The following is a 17,526-nucleotide window of genomic DNA, read 5'->3' as shown; positions in this document are numbered from 1 at the left end:
GGTTTGAAGACACCTTTCTTGAGAGGGCACAGCTAGAAATCCAGAACTCTCTTCATCCTGGGGAACATTCCTGAGAACCGTCCCAGTCCACCATGGACTGAGTCTCTGAGTCCAGGGGGATCCCAATAACCACAGCAGATGAAACTGACCTCCCCTAGGATAAGGGGCAAATATATGCAGACTGTCTGGCAAGGCGATACAGGAACAACAATGATAGGCTGGTATGGGTGGCATCAGCTTTGGCCGGCCTGAGGAGAGTCAGTTAGTGAAGTGGGCAGAGCTGTGGTGTTCCCCTTCCAAAGTCCCTCCCTAGCTGACGCTCATTGGCTTTCCCACTCCCTTACCTGGATCTGATGAGAAGGCAAGTCAAGCATAAAGAGGAACTCTAGGCTCTAGTAGCAGTAGCAGGATCACCTCCTGAGTATAGTAGTTCCATCTCTAATCCTATCACATGATGTCTTCAACATCACCACCACCATCATCAATCAGTTAACCATCATCAATCAGACAATCATCAGTATTGTTATCTATCATCATCATCATATCCACCCATCCATCATTTGAACACCCTATTTGGGCTGACATATTTGCCCTCATATTTGACTCCAGTTTTTTCCTAAATGGGGAGAGGTGGGATTTAAAAGTAAAATGGAAAAGCATATAGGTAAGTGGTTCTTTTTATTTGTTCCAGTTGCCTGTCCAACCTACCCACAGTTTCTTGGAGATAAGGGGATTGTTCATTTTTTTTGGCCATAATCAATCAATAGTATTAATTGAGTGCTTACAATGTGCAGAACAATGTACAAAGTGTTTAGGAGAGTACAAACAACAATGTAACAAAAACATGCCCTCCCCACAGTGAGTCTACAGTCTAGAGGGGGGAATATGTACATAAGTGCTGTGGGGCCTGGGCAGAGTAGTGAATGAAGGGAGTAAGTCAGGGTGATGCAGAAGGGAGTGGGAAAAGAGGGTAGTCAGGGAAGGCCTCTTGGAAGGCGGTCTAGACTGTAATCCTCTTGTGGGCAGGGAATGTATCTGTTGTAATCAATCAATCATATTTATTGAGCACTTACTATGTCCAGAGCACTGTACTAAGTGCTTGGAAGAGTACAATGCAACAGAATTAGCAGATATATTCCCTGCCCATAATGAGCTTACAGTTCAGAGGGAGAGACAGACATCAAAATAAATTACAGATAGGGGAGAAGTAGCAGAGTATAAGGATACAGACCTAAGTGCTATAGGACTATATTCAGTTAAGGTGAATATCAAGTGCTCTAGGGGTACACACCCAAATGAATAGGTGACAGAGAGAAGAGCAAATAGGGGAAATAAGGGCTTACTCAGAGAAGGCGTTTTGGAGGAGATTCATTATTCATTCATTCAATCATATTTATTGAGTGCTTACAGTGTGCTAAGCATTGTACTAAGCGCTTGGGAGAGGAGAAAACAGCAATAAATGGACACATTCCCACCAATGAGCTTACAATCTAGAGAGGGGAAGACAAACCTGAATACAAATAAATAAAATTACAGCTATGTACATAAGTGCTGAGGGGCTGGGAAAGAGAAAAGGGAAAAAGTCAGGGTGACCCAGAAGGGAGTGGAAGATGAGGAAAGATGGGGCTTAGTCTGGGAAGGCCTCTTGGAGGAGATGTTCCTTCAGTAAGACTTTGAAGCGAGGGAGAGTAATTATCTGTCATATTTGAGGAAGAAGGGTGTTCCAGGCCAGGGGCAGAACGTAGGCAGGGGTTAGCAGTAAGATAGGTGAGATCAAGGCACAGGGAGAAGGAGGAGTGTCTTGTGTGAGAAAAGTTGTTGAAGGAGAGAAGGGCGGTAAGGTAGGAGGGGGCAAAGTGATGTATTGCTTTAAAGACAGTGGTGAGGAGTTTTGTTAGATGCAGTGGTGGATGGGCAGCTAATGGAGTTTATGAGGAGTGGGGAGACAAGTCCTGAATGTTTTTGTAGAAAAATTATGCAGTCAGCAGAGTGAAGTATGGACTGGAGTGGGGAGAGACAGGAGGTTGGGAAATCAGCAAGGGGGCTGATGGAGTAATTCAGGAGGGATAGGATTAGTGATTGTATTAATGTGATGAGATTTGGTGATGGATTGAATATGTGGGTTGAATGACACAGAGGAGTCAAGGATAATGCCAAGGTTACTGGCTTGTAAAACAGGAAGGATGGTGGCACTGCTTACAGTGATGGCAAAATCAGGGGAGGACAGGATTTGTGTGGGAAGATAACGAATTCTGTTTAGGACATGTTAAATTTGAGGTGATGGAAGGACATACACATAGAGATGTCTTGAAGGCAGGAGGAGATGTGAGACTGAAGAGAGGGAGAGAGATCAGGGCTGGAGATGTAGAAGTGGTGCTTGAAGCAATGAGAGTGAATGAATTCTCCAGAGGAGTGGGTGTAGATGGAGAATAGAAGGGGACCCAGAACTGAACCTTGAGGGACCCCCACAGTTAGGGGGTGGGAGGCAGGGGAGGAGTCCAAAAAGAAGACTGAGAATGAATGGCCAGAGAGATGAAAAGAACAATGAGAGAACAGAGTCAGTGAAGCCAAGGTCAGATAATGTTTCCAGGATAAGGGGGTGGTCCACAGTGTCGAGGAGGATTAGGATGGAGTAGAGGCCATTTGATTTGGCAAGAAGGAGATTATGGTGACCATTGAGAGGGCAGTTTCTGTGGAGTGAAGGGGACAGAAGTCAAATTGGAGTGGGTCATGATGAGAATTGGAAGAGACAGACTTGAGACAGTGGGTGTAGACAACTTGCTCCAGGAGTTTGGAGAAGAATAGTAGAAGGGCAATAGGGCAATAACTGGAAGGAGCCATGGATCAGAGAATAAGGGAGACATTAACATTTTTGAAACCAGTGCAGAAGGAGTCATTGGAGAGTGAGTAGTTGAAGATGGCAGTTAAGGAGGGAAGAAGGTAGGGAGCAAGTGCTTTGCTAAGGTGCAAAGGGGTGTGTTCAGATGTGCAGGTGGAGGGAGTGGATTTTGAGAGAAGGCAGGAGATCTCTTGTTGAGTTACTGCTGGGAAGGATGGGAGTGTTGAAGAAGGTGCAGGAGGAGGGAGAGACTGAAGAGGAGCAGGGAAGGTATTAGGGAGAGCATTCCTGATAGTTTCAATTTACTCAGTAAAGTAGGAAGCCAGGTCAGTAGAGACAAGGGATAGCAGAGGCAGAAGACCGGGGTTTGAGGAGTGGGTTATACACCTGGAACAACTGGCGAGGGCAATAGGCATGGCAATCAATAAAGGTGGAGAAATAATTTTGCTGGACAGTTAAAGCATGTAAAGATAAACTTGAAGTAGATGAAGTTGGCCTGATATAATAATAATAATGATAATGATGTTGTGAAGGTTGACCCGGTCATATTTGGTGACATTGAATATGAAGGTTGAATGAGAGAGATGACTCAAGGATAAAGCCAAGGTTATGGGCTTATGAGTCAGGGAGGATGGTGGGGCTGTATATAGTCTTGGGGAGATTAGTGAGAGGACAGGGTTTATGTGGGAAGATAAGGAGTTCTGTTTAGGACATGTTAATTTTGAGGTGTCAGTGGGACATACAAGTAGAGATGTCCTGAAAGGCAGGAGGAGATGTTTCCAAAAGAATGGGATAATTGACAGTGTTGAAGGCAGCTGAGAGGTCAGGGAGGATTGGGATGAAGTAAAGGCCATTGAATTTGGCAAGAAGGAGATCATTGGTGACCTTTGAGAGTTAAATTTCTCCAGAGTCAAGCGGATGGAAGACATATTGGAAAGGTTCGAGGAGAAGTGGAAATAGTGGGTATAGACAGGTTGCTCAAGGAGTTTGGAGAGGTATAGTAAGAGGGAGCTGTGGGGTAAAGGGAGGTTTTTTTTAGGATAGGAGAAACACAAGCATGCCTAAAAGGGAAAGTGTATTGAGTTTACCATTTCTAAAGAAGGGTCTAAGTTTTATATTCAAGAAAGTAATGATACTATATGGTACTACTATAAAATTGCCAATTAAAAAAATGATGGTAGCTAAATTGATTTGGGAGGCTTTTCAGTTGCAATGCAGATTTTATGTATCCAGTTCATCTTAGTAACATGGTGTGAAAGTGAGTGAATATTCATTTTCTGTTCTGTGGGAACATTCTAAATCTGATAACTTCAAAACTATCTCATAAAAAAGCAGGAAATCCTTCCTTACAATCAATTACACAAAGTTAATGAGACCCCAAATTCAACTGTTGATGGCACTACCATCCTTCCCATCTCACAAGCCTGCAACCTTGGTGTCATCCTCGTGTCATCCTCGACTCCGTTCTCTCGCTCATCCCTCACATCCAATCCGTCACCAAAACCTGCCGGTCTCATCTCCGCAACATCGCCAAGATCTGCCTATTCCTCTCCATCCAAACCGCTACCCTGCTCGTTCAATCTCTCATCCTATCCCGACTGGATTACTGCATCAGCCTCCTCTCTAATCTCCCATCTTCCTGTTTCTCCCCACTTCAGTCTATACTTCACGCTGCTGCCCGGATCGTCTTTGTGCACAAATGCTCTGGGCATGTTACTCCCCTCCTCAAAAATCTCCAGTGGCTACCAATCAACCTATGCATCAGGACAAAAACTCCTCACCCTCGGCTTCAAGGCTTTCCTTCACCTCGCCCCCTCCTACCTCACCTCCCTTCTCTCCTTCTATAGCTCAGCCTGCACCCTCCACTCCTCTGCCACTAGCCTCCTCACTGTGCCTCGTTCTCACCTGTCCCGCCATCGACCCCTGGCCCACGTCCTCCCCCTGGCCTGGAATGCCCTCCCTCCGCACATCCACCAAGCTAGCTCTCTTCCTCCCTTCAAAGCCCTACTGAGAGCTCACCTCCTCAAGGAGGCCTTCCTAGGCTGAGCCCCCTCCTTCCTCTCCCCTCCTCCCCCTCCCCATCCCCCCCCGCCTTACCTCCTTCCCCTCCCCACAGCACCTGTGTATATTATATGTGTTTGTACATATTTATTACTCTATTTATTTTACTTGTACATATTCTATTTATTTTATTCTGTTAATATGTTTTGTTTTGTCTGTCTCCCCCTTCTAGACTGTGAGCCGGCTGCTGGATAGGGACCGTCTCTATATGTTGCCAACTTGTACTTCCCAAGCGCTTAGTACAGTGCTCTGCACACAGTAAGTGCTCAATAAATATGATTGAATGAATGAACTATTTTTCAGTTATTCACATGAGCAGAAAACCTTACAAATGTCTGTTTAGAGGGGAATGTTTTTCTACATTCCCATTTACAAAAATGACTGTAGTTTCTTCAGATGTTCCAAAATGTAATCATTTTGAGCTGGGATAAATCCTGGAAAGTTTAACTTCCAATTCCAGAAGAAAAATTTTGAATCAGTGTAGCTGTGAGTTGACTGGGACCTATTTTGAAAAACATTAGGACCACTTTGACTTCAGTAAGTCTGTAGTAGATCGTGTGTTTTTTTAGTCACCTAAGCTTGATGCTGTAGGAGGAAACTTTGTTATTTATGGCACTGGGTTTTCTCTATTCCACATACTTTCTGGCTCCAGACCCCTGGTCTCTGTTGAACTCTTACTTGGGACCTACAAAATTGTGTTAAACTTCTGAGTGAATCACTGATTATGTTTCTTTCTGTCATAAAGGTCTTCAGGTCTCAGCAGCTGCCATTTCCCAAGCCAGATGATGCTTTTGAAAGGAATTTTCCAGGAGAAAATTCTGTGGCCTAAATCCATATGGTGCACATGTTACCTTTGGTGACACTGGATCTTAGCAGGAATTGCCCTGAGCAGACAAGGATGGTTGTGGAAAACAGCATGGCCTACTGGATAGAGCACAAGTCTGGGAATCAGAAAGACCTGGGGTTTAATCATGGTTTCACCACTTGTTTGTGGTGTGACCTTGGACAAGTCACTTAACTTCTCTGTGTGTCACCGCATCTGTAAAATGGGGATTAAGACTGTGAGTCTAATGTGAGACACAGGCTACAAGACATGAACCACGTCCAACCTGATTGCCTCGTATCCATCTCAGTATTTAGACCATTGCCTGGCACGTAGCAAGCACTTAAGGAGTTCATTCAATCATATTTATTGAGCGGTTACTGCACTAAGAGCTTAATGAGTAACATTTAAAAAACAGCAACATTTGGATCTGTTTACCTCTTGTCAGCCTCCCACTCCATGCCAGCAAGCCTGAAGTCAGAAAGCCCCCCTGATAGACTACTTTTCATCCTATGTGGCCTTGGGAAAGTCATTTTACTTCTCTATGCCTCAGTTACCTCATCTGTAAAATGGGGATTGAGATTGTGAGCCCACTTGGGACAAGGACTTTGTCCAATCTGATTTGGCTGTATCCACCCCAGCACTTAGTACAGTGCTTGGCACATAGAGCTTAACAAATTCATTCATTCAATCATATTTATGGAGTGCTTACTTACTGTGTGCAGAGCACTGTACTAAGCACTTGGGAAGTACAAATTGGCAACATATAGAGACTGTCCCTACCCAACAACGGGCTCACAGTCTAGAAGGGGGAGAGAGACAACAAGAAAAAGCAAGTTAACGGGCATCAATACCATCAGAATAAAGAGAATTATAGCTAAATACACATCATTAATAAAATAGAGTAATATGTACAAATATATACAAGTGCTGTGGGGAGGGGAAGGGGGTAGGGTGGGGGGGAATGCTACAAATTATCATCAAATACCACAATTATTATCTGCCCCACTTCAGGCCTCACGACCTGGAGTGACCGCTGGAATCGAAGGGGAGGAAGTGGAGAAGTCTTGCGCCTGGAAACTGGTTTAAGCGAGATCAGACTAGGTAGGCGAATGAGACAGGGGAAATGGTATGGGATGGATGGATGGATGGATGGTTGGCCTTCTCCAAAGCTGCTGCTTTTAGTCTTGTTGCAGTAAAATTGGTTTCCAGTAAAAGCTGCTTTTCTTAATTAACAAAAAAAGCTTCCCCTCCTCAAAGGGCATCTCCTGTTCCCATGTGGGATCCAGCTGCTGCAAAGTTCAAATTTAAACTGTAAGACTGTGCAGAATCCTCCATAGATATGAAAATCAGCTGTTAATAAGGGCCAAAGAGTGCCTGAAGACGTAGTGCAATAGGGAAAACATGCCTGTCTTGTATTTTAATTTAATACTTCTAAACCTTTCCCTGCTAGATGGCAACAAAAAGCACCAGCCAAGAAAAATCTTCTTTTGTTTGGATGGAAAGAGGTCAGTTAACGTGAGCACAGTTAAGAAACATATGTGTCTTCCTTTTTTTTTCTAAATAGACAGTTGCGTTGCCCAGCACAGACTCGGTCAAAGATAGATTTATTGTTTAAAAGGTGAATAAACGATCTCTCAGTCATCCCTAGTTTTTGAATTCGCCTCACTGAAATGGAAGTTTTGCTTGAACAGTTAAGGATTGTTGCATTTTGAGATGTTTACAACTTCTGTTTTCCAGAATGATATCAAAAGTATCTTTGAGCTCTGAGCTGAGTCTTTTCGTTTGCCTCACACTGGGGTTGAGCTAAGCTGTAGGACGGCTTTAGTACGCATCTTCAAAATATCTTTCGATTTGTATTCCCCAGTACTGACAAGTCATTTCATAGGCTGTGTCTGAAAAACCTTTTAGTAATTGAGTTTTTCTCAATATCCCATAGAACAAGCAGCACTATTTTAACTCAAACTTCAAAATATCAAGACTAGTAAAACAGCCAAAAACCATATGTAATCTGATTTGGATGAAAACACAGAAAGGATGCATTTTAAACTGCATTGGGGCCAGTTGGGGAGAGGGAACTGATCAAAGACTGTAGTCACTTTTAACCAATATCTTCAAAGGACTTTATATGATAAAGTTAAACAAGCATGCATTGTCCATTATAAATCCGAAAGAGACAAGTCTTCACAGTTCAAAAATAACATTAACATAACTGGAAATGACAAGCAAGAAAACTGATCATTTTTTTGCAGTCCCTTAATCTTTTCATTGTCTGGTTTTTCTCCATTTATTTACCTGCCACAAGTGATTCAAACTAACCCAAAGCATTGACATTCCAAATGAGAAATGTATTCCCCAATTTGGGAAATTTTTCATTTTGATAGGAAATAAAGTGAATTTGTTTCTTGATAGCAGGGTGAAAAGAAATTGCTGATGGTCAAAAAATAAAGTGATAGATTTGCATTTTGGTCATGATGACTGAGCCTGCCTTTTTTCTATCTCTATCTCATTTGTTTCTTTATTCAAGTTACTGAGTTGATTTTTCGTTAGCTATAACTTTGTGCATTGGGCAAAACATTCTCTGAAGATTATATTTTGAGAGGAACGTGTGATCTTGCCTTAGGCCTACTCAGGGCCAACTTAGTGTCGAAGTGCCAACATTTGAAATAGTAGGGAGAGCATAGCGTAGGTCTACAGGGTGAGATTTAGTACTGCATTGTGCCCACACAGGAATGGGAAAGCCTGTAATCAATCCATCAGTGGCATTTGTGAGCAATACTGTATGCAGAGTATCTGCACAAATCTGGCCTGTAGACAAACTCCACTCCAGGATCTTCTTCTACCACCCCTGTCTCCCAAGGCCTCCAAGCGGTCAATTGGGCAGTTCCCAGAGTTCATGGAAGCTGGATGAATATTATTATTATTAATAGATACTTGGTAAGTGCTTACTATGTGCCACACACTGTTCTTAGCACTGGAGTAGATAGAAGTCAATCAGATGGGACACAGTCCCTGTTCACATGGGGCTCACACTCTAAATCCCCATTTTTCAGATGAGGAAACTGAGGTCCAGAGAAGTGAAGTGACTTGGCCAAGGTTAGGCACCAGACATGTGGTGGAGCTGGGATTAGAACCCAGGGCCTTATGACTCCCAAGCCTGTGCTCTATCCACTAAACCCCACTGCTTAAGTCAAAGGGCACATGCTGCACAGGAACTCTCAATTAGGCAAAACTTCAGTACAATCAGGAGGCAATCGTAGGACGCCAACTCTGCAAAATACCCTGATTCTGCAAGGTCAACCTACTGCTTTCCTGCTCCAGTGACCCAACTGTAATAGAAAGTACTTTTGGCAAAATTCTTCTGATTTCAGTTCACTGATTAATAAAATATACTTAGGGCCATAAAGACCCAGATAGAGTTCATTGATTTTGATCAACCTTTCCCTAGATTTGCCTTGAGACTACTGAGCAAACCAGAGGATAGATCCACCTCAGGATGGATAATCCGACATGTTTTGCTTTAACAGTGTGTTCCATGTTGTGAAACTAAACCTATTTTAGTTTGCAGTGAGGTGGCACTGATTGGATATTTTCTGGCCATGCCACTTGTAAGTTAACATATCAAAATATTTGCACCGCTTGCCTTCTCTCCTTGCCCAGATTAGCAGGGGTACTGCAGGCAGGCTGGGAGGACTATGCAGTTTTGTTGAGACTAGGAAAACTGGTTAGTTAGGGCACAGATCATCTTATCTCACTTTCATGAATATCGCATGCCCTCTAAAATTTGGGAGAAATAATAGCTATTACTTGTTTTCTTTCTGTCCTCCATTTGTGAACAAGAACTAAGACTCTACATCTCCCATTCCTTTTAAGATACATTCATTCCAGCTTCGAATCATTCCAGCCCATTAGCTGCTTTGCCCTATAGTTCCTAGCCAAAAGGGTTCCACAAAAGGAATTGTGTTTCCAAGTGACATCATCTGAATGACCCTCTAAGTGCCATGGGTTTCCTTGCAGGGTTTCTGATGGGGAATGTACAGTAGTCATAATAGGATGATCAGCTGGTTATCCCTGGAGTTAGATGTTGTCTTTGTTGTGCAAGCCTCAAACCACAAGGATCAGCGAGGTCCTGGGGAAATGGAGGAAGAGCTTGAAAATTGTTACTCTCCCTCCTGAATTGCTTAGCGGGTTTAGGATTTTGTCTGAATCTCTAGGGATGCTGCCACATAGACCACATAAGCTTAAAAAGGAATACTGTGGCCCATTTTCAATGAAATAAGCAATTTTTGTATTCTTTGATTAATCAATCTTTGTGGAATAGAGTTGGAACTCCCACTCCATCATTTGAGGAGAATTATCCATCTATGGGAAATTATCTGCCTCAGCCCCACAGCACTTTTGTACACATCCTGTAATATATTTCTTATCAACGGCTGCTTCCTTCTCTAGAATGAGAGCTCCTTGTGGGCAGGAAACGTGTCTACCAACTCTGTTGTATTATAGTCCCCAAGCGTATGGTGTTCTATAGAAAGTAAGTGCTCAGTACGTATCACTGATTAATTAATTGATGTCTTTAGGATTTCTTGCATGTCCTCAGGTTTTTTTGCTGGTGTTTTACCTCATGGCACTGTAATGAAAGGCTACTGGAGATCCCCTCCCCTGTCGTTGGGGAATGGCTAAAAGATATTTCCACCTTTGCCCTATTCTCCTCAAATTGCTTTTGCTTCCAATTAAAGTATTTTAAACTTGGAATATTTTCAGTATTCTTACCTAGTATTGTTAGAAAATGAAGTGGAACCCCACTAAGAGGGCTAAAGTCAGTGTTTCAGTGGAATGTGGTAAAGTAAGAACAATGAAGTCCTAATCTGATAATGGAATGCTTTAAACAAACATTTGCATCTAATGTCGCAGAGAACTCTGCCAATAATTTTATTGCCATGAATAATGAAAGGATTGATTGGTGGCTCACTTCCAACTGAAACTCTAAACTTAAGGAAATTTTTAGACATACAATTAGAAAAGTGTTCTGGGGTTTGTGAAATGAATTCTTCGATATTTATTTTAAAAGTGTTTACTATAGGATGCAATCTTAGAAAATGACTTGTCAGTTGTGCTGAAGCTTCAGAGAGTTTTTCTGTGGTCCCCTATCTCTCCAATCAATCAATCAATCAATGATATTTATTGAGTGCTTACTGTGTGCAGGACACTATACTAAGCACCTGGGGAATACAACACAACAATATAACAGACAGATTCCCTGCCCACAGTGGACTTCTCCAAGGCAACTGGTCCCACCAGTACTATTTAACCCATTCATATTTTGAGGAGTGAATAAGGATCAGCTTTCCTTCTTTCCCCAGATTAACAACTGGCCATCATTTTTTGCCCATGATAGGTGAATCCACGTCAGGGTCCTTTCAGAAGCAGTGTGGTCTAGTGGATAGAGCATGGGCCTGAGAGTCAGAAGGACCTGGGTTCTAATTCCGGCTCAGCCATTTGTCTGGTGTGTGACCTTGGGAAAGTCACTTAACTTCTTTGTGTCTGTTACCTCATCTGTAAGATGAGGATTAAGACTGTGAGCCCTGTGTTTGGCAAGGACTGTGTCCAACCTGATTAGCTACTCCAGTGCTTAATACAGTGCCCCTAGCACAAACTAATATTTATAAATAGTCATTCATTCAATTGTATTTATTGAGCGCTTACTGTGTGCAGAGCACTGTACTAAGTGCTTGGAAAGTACAATTTGGTGACAGGTAGAGACGCTCCCTACCCAACAATGGGCTAAAAATCTAGAAGGGGGAGACAGACAACAAAACAAGTAGACAGGCATCAATAGCATCAAAATAGATAAATAGAATTATTGATATGACCACATCATTAATAAAATAAATGGAATCAATCAATCAATCAGTCGCATTTATTGAGCACTTACTGTGTGCAGAGCACTGTACTAAGCGCTTGGGAAGTACAAGTTGGCAACATGTAGAGACAGTCCCTACGCAACAGTGGGCTCACAGTCTAAAAGGGGGAGACAGAGAACAAAACCAAACATACTAACAAAATAAAATCAATAGAATAGATATGTACAAGTAAAATAAATAAATAAATAACTAGAGTAATAAATATGTACAAACATATATACATATAAACAGGTGCTGTTGGGAAGGGAAGGAGGTAAGATGGGGGGAATGAAGAGGGGGACGAGGGGGAGAGGAAGGAAGGGGCTCAGTCTGGGAAGGCCTCCTGGAGGAGGTGAGCTCTCGGTAGGGCCTTGAAGGGAGGAAGAGAGCTAGCTTGGTGGATGGGCAGAGGGAGGGCATTCCAGGCCTGGGAGATGACATGGGCCGGGAGTCGATGGTGGGACAGGCGAGAATGAGGCACGGTGAGGAGATTAGAAGCAGAGGAGCCGAGGGTGTGGGGTGGGCTGGAGAAGGAGAGAAGGGAGGTGAGGTAGGAGGGGGCGAGGTGATGGAGAGCCTTGAAGCTGAGGGTGAGGAGTTTCTGCCTGATGCGCAGATTGGTAGCCACTGGAGATATTTGAGGAAGGGAGTAACATGCCCAGAGCGTTTCTGGACAAAGACAATCCGGGCAGCAGCATGAAGTATGGATTGAAGTAGGGAGAGACATGAGGATGGGAGATCAGAGAGACGGCTGATGCAGTAGTCCAGACTGGATAGGATGAGAGCTTGAACGAGCTGGGTAGCGGTTTGGATGGAGAGGAAAGGGCGTATCTTGGCAATATTGCGGAGCTGAGACCGGCAGGTTTTGTTGACGGCTTGGATGTGAGGGGTGAATGAGAGAGCGGAATAACAAATAATAACAAATAACAAATATGTACAAATATACACAAGTGCTGTGGAGCGGGAAAGGGAGTAGAGCAGAGGGAGGAGTGTGGGCGATGGGGAGGAGGATGAAGGGAAAAGGGAGGCTCAGTCTGGGAAGGCCTCCTGGAAGAGGTGAGCTTTCAGTAGGGCTTTGAAGGGGGGAAGTATGCTAGTTTTGTGGATGTGCGGAGGGAGGGCATTCCGGGCCAGAGGTAGGACATGGGCCAGGGGTTGACGGAGGGACAGGCGAGAACGAGGCACAGTGAGGAGGTTAGCGGCAGAGGATTGGAGTGTGAGGGCTGGGCTGTAGAAAGAGAGAAAATAATTATAAATTATAAATAAAGTACAAATTTATAAAAACACATTTCATTTATGACTATAAATTTATAAGTAACATTTGCAAATGAATTATACATTACAATATAAATTCATCAATTCATTCATTCAATTGTATTTATTGAGCACTTACTGTGTGCAGAGCACTGTACTAAGCGCTTGGGAAGTACAAGTTGGCAACATATAGAGATGGTCCCTACCCAACAGCTGGCTCACAGTTTAGAAGGGGTAGACAGACAACAAAACAAAACATATTAACAGAATAAAATAAATAGAATAAATATGTACAAGTAAAATCAATCAATAAATAGTAATAAATATGTACAAACATATATACATATATACAGGTGCTGTGGGGAGGGGAAGGAGGTAAGGCGGGGGGGATGGGGAAGGGGTGGAGGGGGAGAGGAAGGAGGGGGCTCAGTCTGGGGAGGCCTCCTTGAGGAGGTGAGCTCTCAGTAGGACTTTGAAGGGAGGAAGAGAGCTAGCTTGGCAGATTTGCGGAGGGAGGGCATTCCAGGCCAGGGGGATGCCGTGGGCCAGGGGTCGACGGCGGGACAGGCGGGAATGAGGCACGGTAAGGAGATTAGTGGCAGAGGAGTGGAGGGTGCGGGCTGGGCTGTAGAAGGAGAGAAGGGAGGTGAGGTAGGAGGGGGCGAGGTGATGGAGAACCTTGAAGCCGAGGTTGAGGAGTTTTTGCCTAATGCGTAGGTTGATTGGTAGCCACTGAAGATTTTTGAGAAGGGGAGTAACATGCCCAGATCATAAATGATCACAATTATATAATAATTTTGAATAATCTGCTAATGTTTTTCTTCTTATTCTTTTCTGGCATTTGACTAATTTTCCAATTTTCCTTCTAAGTTGGCTGTCAAAGCATAATCAATTGCTTCTTTTTGAGTTGGCCATATTCCACAATCCACCCTGAGAAGCTGCATTGGATAGTAGATAGAGCACAGGACTGGGAGTCAGAAGGACCGGGGTTCTAATCCTGCCACCGCTACATGTCTACTGTGTGACCTTGAGTAAGTCACTTAACGTCTGTGGGCCTCAGTTACCTCATCTTTAAAATGGGGATTAAGACTGTGAGCCCCATGTGGGAAAACCTGATTACCTTGTATTCATTCATTCATTCATTCAATTGTATTTATTGAGCACTTACTGCGTGCACAGCATTGTACTAAGCGCTTGGGAAGTACAAGTCGGCAACACATAGAGACAATCCCTACCCAACAACGCGCAAAACATGTATACAGGTGTCAAAATAGTCAGAACAAATAGAATTAAAGCTATATGCACAGCTCTGGGCTATCTACCCCAGAGCTTAGAACAGTGCCTGGCGCATAGTAAAGACTTAACAAATACCATAAAGAAGTCCTTTGAAAAAAAAAAAAGTGGAAGTCATTTATAAATTGTAGGAATTGTTTCTTTTGGCCCAATAAATATGTTGTTCTCTTGTAAAAAGATATTCTAGGAAAAAGAAATTGCTTGTTTCTTTCAGGGTTTGACCAAGCCTTTCCTTCATCCTTTTTTCCTGAGGCGCTTCCTACTGTGCACCGGACATTTCTGACCCCTTCCTCGTTATATTGTAAACATCTCTAGGCCATGGATAATGCCTTTTTCTTCTATCTCCTGCAAATGGGAGGTGCTACACCCATGCTGTTGACGATGTTGCTGAAAGTTGGTGTGTTGCCTAGGCTTTGCCTCCCTCCTCATATATCCAGCGCTTAGAACAGTGCTTGGCACATAGTAAGCACTTAACAAATATTGTATGGATGCAAAATAAGTCATTTTCCATTGTCACCATGACTGCCACCAGAGGTGGCTGTGGGATCACAGGACATGATCATTCTTTCACCTTGCAGCTTCCTCCTCCTCTTCTATCTCTCCTGGGAATTTCTTCACTTGTACCCATTGGTGGAGTTGGGGAAAGACAATGCTATGAGAAAGAGAGACGCAGCATGGCTCAGAGGACAGAGCACGGGCTTGGGAGTCAGAGGTCATGGGCTCTAATCTCGGCTCTGCCAACTGTCAGCTGTGTGACTTTGGGCAATTCACTTAACTTCTCTGTGCCTCAATTCCCTCATCTGGAAAATGGGGATTAAGATTGTGAGCCCCATGTGGGACTACCTGATTACCTTGAATCCCCCACGGCGCTTAAAACAGTGCTTTGCTTGTAGTAAACGCTTAAGAAATGCTATTATTAATCATTATTATTATTACTATTATTAATAAGGAGAAAGCTAGATGTGTTTCAGCCATAGTTTCTATTAATTGTGAATCAGCCTGAACAAAATGAATATCCAGCTAATGACTTTAAATACCTTTCGCTTTTCCTTTACTGTGGTATTTGTATGGTTTTCAATCACTTTGCCCCCTCCTACCCTACTTTGCTGCTTTCCTGCTACAACCCAACCTGCGTACTTTGCTACCCTAATGCCGACTTCTCCCCATGTCGTGGCTCCAGCCTGGAATGCCCTCCCTCTTCGTATCTGACAGATGATCTCTCTCCCCACCTTCAAAACCTTATTAAAAGCACATCTCTTCCAAGAGGTCTTCCCTCACTAAGCCCTTATTTCTTCTTCTACCACTCTCTTCTGCATCACCCTTGTTCTTGGATTTGCACCCTTTATTCACCCCTTCCTCAGCCCTACAGCACATCTGTTCATGGCTCAGTGGAAAGAGAGCCATGGCTTTGGTGTCAGAGATCACGGGTTCAAATTCCAGCTCTGCCAATTGTCAGCTGTGTGACTTTTGGCAAGTCTCTTCTCTTACCTCATCTGTAAAATGGGGATTAAGACTGTGAGACCCCCCAGGACAACCTGATCAACTTGTAACCTCCCCAGCACTTAGTGCTTAGAACAGTGCTTTGCACATAGTAAGTGCTTAATAAATGCCATCATTATTATTATTATCTGTTCATATTGGTACTGGATCACCTGTCTCCCCCTCTAGACTGTAAGCTGGCTGTGAACAGGGAATGTGTCTACCAGCTCTTTTATATTGTACTTTCCCAAGCACGCACTTAGTACAATACTTTGCACATAGTAAGTGCTCAGTAAGTACTATTGATTGATTTTTTTTTAAGTACTTACTATGTGCTAAGAACAGTTCTAAGCCCTGGATTAGATGCAAGTTAATCAGGTCAAACGGAGTCCCTGACCTTGGGGCTCACAATCTAAGTATGAGGGAGAATAGGCTTTGAATCCCCATTTTTCAGTTGAGTTAATTGAGGAGCAAAAAAGTCAAGTGACTTCCCCAAGGTCAGACACTCAGCAAGTGGCAGAGCAGGCATTAAAACCTCGGTCCTCTGACTTCCAGGTTTGTGCGTTCCCCACTAGGCCACACTGCTTCCTGTGTACATATAAAAATATCTAATTCAAAATATTTTATTAGTAGTATATATATGAGATGGCATTTGTCCATGTAACTAGACCTATGGTTTATTTTTCACTGCTTTTTCACATTTTTATGTTGTTTTGATCAATTTAGGGGATCATGGAAAAACTTTCATGGAAAACTATACAATATGGGTTTTTAACATTCTTTCTCTTAGTACCCTGTTTTGGGCATGTGACATCATGTGCATCTCCTGGTTCAGTATCCATGAGGAATCTCAGGGGGTACTTCACCTGAGCCATGCCGCTTTACCTCTTTCTGCTGGGTGGCCTGCCCTTTTTTTATAGATAGTATTTGTTCATTCAATCATATTTATTGAGCGCCTACTGTATGCAGAGCACTGTACTAAGTGTTTGGGAAATACAGTTCCGCAACAGAGACAATCTCTGCCCACAATGGGCTCACAGTCTAAAAGTTTGATGTCTAAAAAGACATCAAAACAAGTAAACAGGAATCAGTAGCATCATTACAAATAAATAATTAAATGTGTACATCATTAATAAAAATTAATAGAATTATAATTATAAATATGTACATACATAAGTTCTGTGGGGCAGGGAGGGGTGTAGAGCAAAGGAGTGAGTTGGGGCAATGGGGAGGGGAGGGGGAGCAGAGGAAAAGGGGGGCCTAGCCTGGGAAGGCCTCCTGGAGGAGGTGAGCTCTCAGTAGGGCTTTGAAGGGGGGAAAGTGTGCTAGTTTGACAGACTTGAGGAGGGAGGGCATCCCAGGCCAGAGGTAGGCTGTGGACCTGAGGTCGACGGTGGGACAGGTGAGAAGGTTAGCACCAGAGGAGCGGAGCGTGTGGGCTGGGATGAAGAAGGAGAGAAGGGAGGTGAGTTAAGAAGGGGAAAGGTGATGAAGATCTTTGAAGCCGATAGAGAGGAGTTTTTGCTTGATAAGTTAAGCACTTACTGTGTGCCAGCACTTTCCTAAACCCTGGGGTACATAGAAAGTAATAACATTGGATATTGTTATTGTCCATGACCCCAGTGGGGCTCACAGTCTTGATCCCATTTTTCAGATGAAGTAATGGAGGCACAGAGAAGTGAAGTTACTTGCCCAAGGTCACACAGCACACAAGTGGCAGAGGCAAGATTAGAACCCAGGTCTTTCTGACTCCCAGGCCCGTGTTCTATCCACTGTGCTGCTATGATCTCAGCAAAAAAAGTGAGTCTGAATGATTCCACCTGACACAAGTGGGCTTCCATTCCACCTTGATTAAGGCTTCCGATAATCAAAATTTA

General features: G+C 43.4%; 1 long non-coding RNA gene across 1 annotated transcript in view; it reads left to right on the top strand.

Annotated features, from left to right (window-relative positions):
- LOC119926581 overlaps positions 1-7,290 on the top strand; it is a 39,350-nt gene extending 32,060 nt beyond the window's left edge. Inside the window, exons 2-3 of the long non-coding RNA XR_005450345.1 lie at positions 6,738-6,827; positions 7,177-7,290. This is a non-coding gene — a long non-coding RNA (uncharacterized LOC119926581). The remainder of the gene's footprint in view (positions 1-6,737; positions 6,828-7,176) is intronic.
- The last annotated feature ends 10,236 nt before the right edge of the window (positions 7,291-17,526 follow it).

The sequence above is a fragment of the Tachyglossus aculeatus genome, chromosome 4, assembly GCF_015852505.1.
Source record: "Tachyglossus aculeatus isolate mTacAcu1 chromosome 4, mTacAcu1.pri, whole genome shotgun sequence".
Taxonomy (NCBI): Eukaryota; Metazoa; Chordata; class Mammalia; order Monotremata; family Tachyglossidae; genus Tachyglossus; species Tachyglossus aculeatus.
This window is presented reverse-complemented; position numbering and strand designations above follow the sequence as displayed.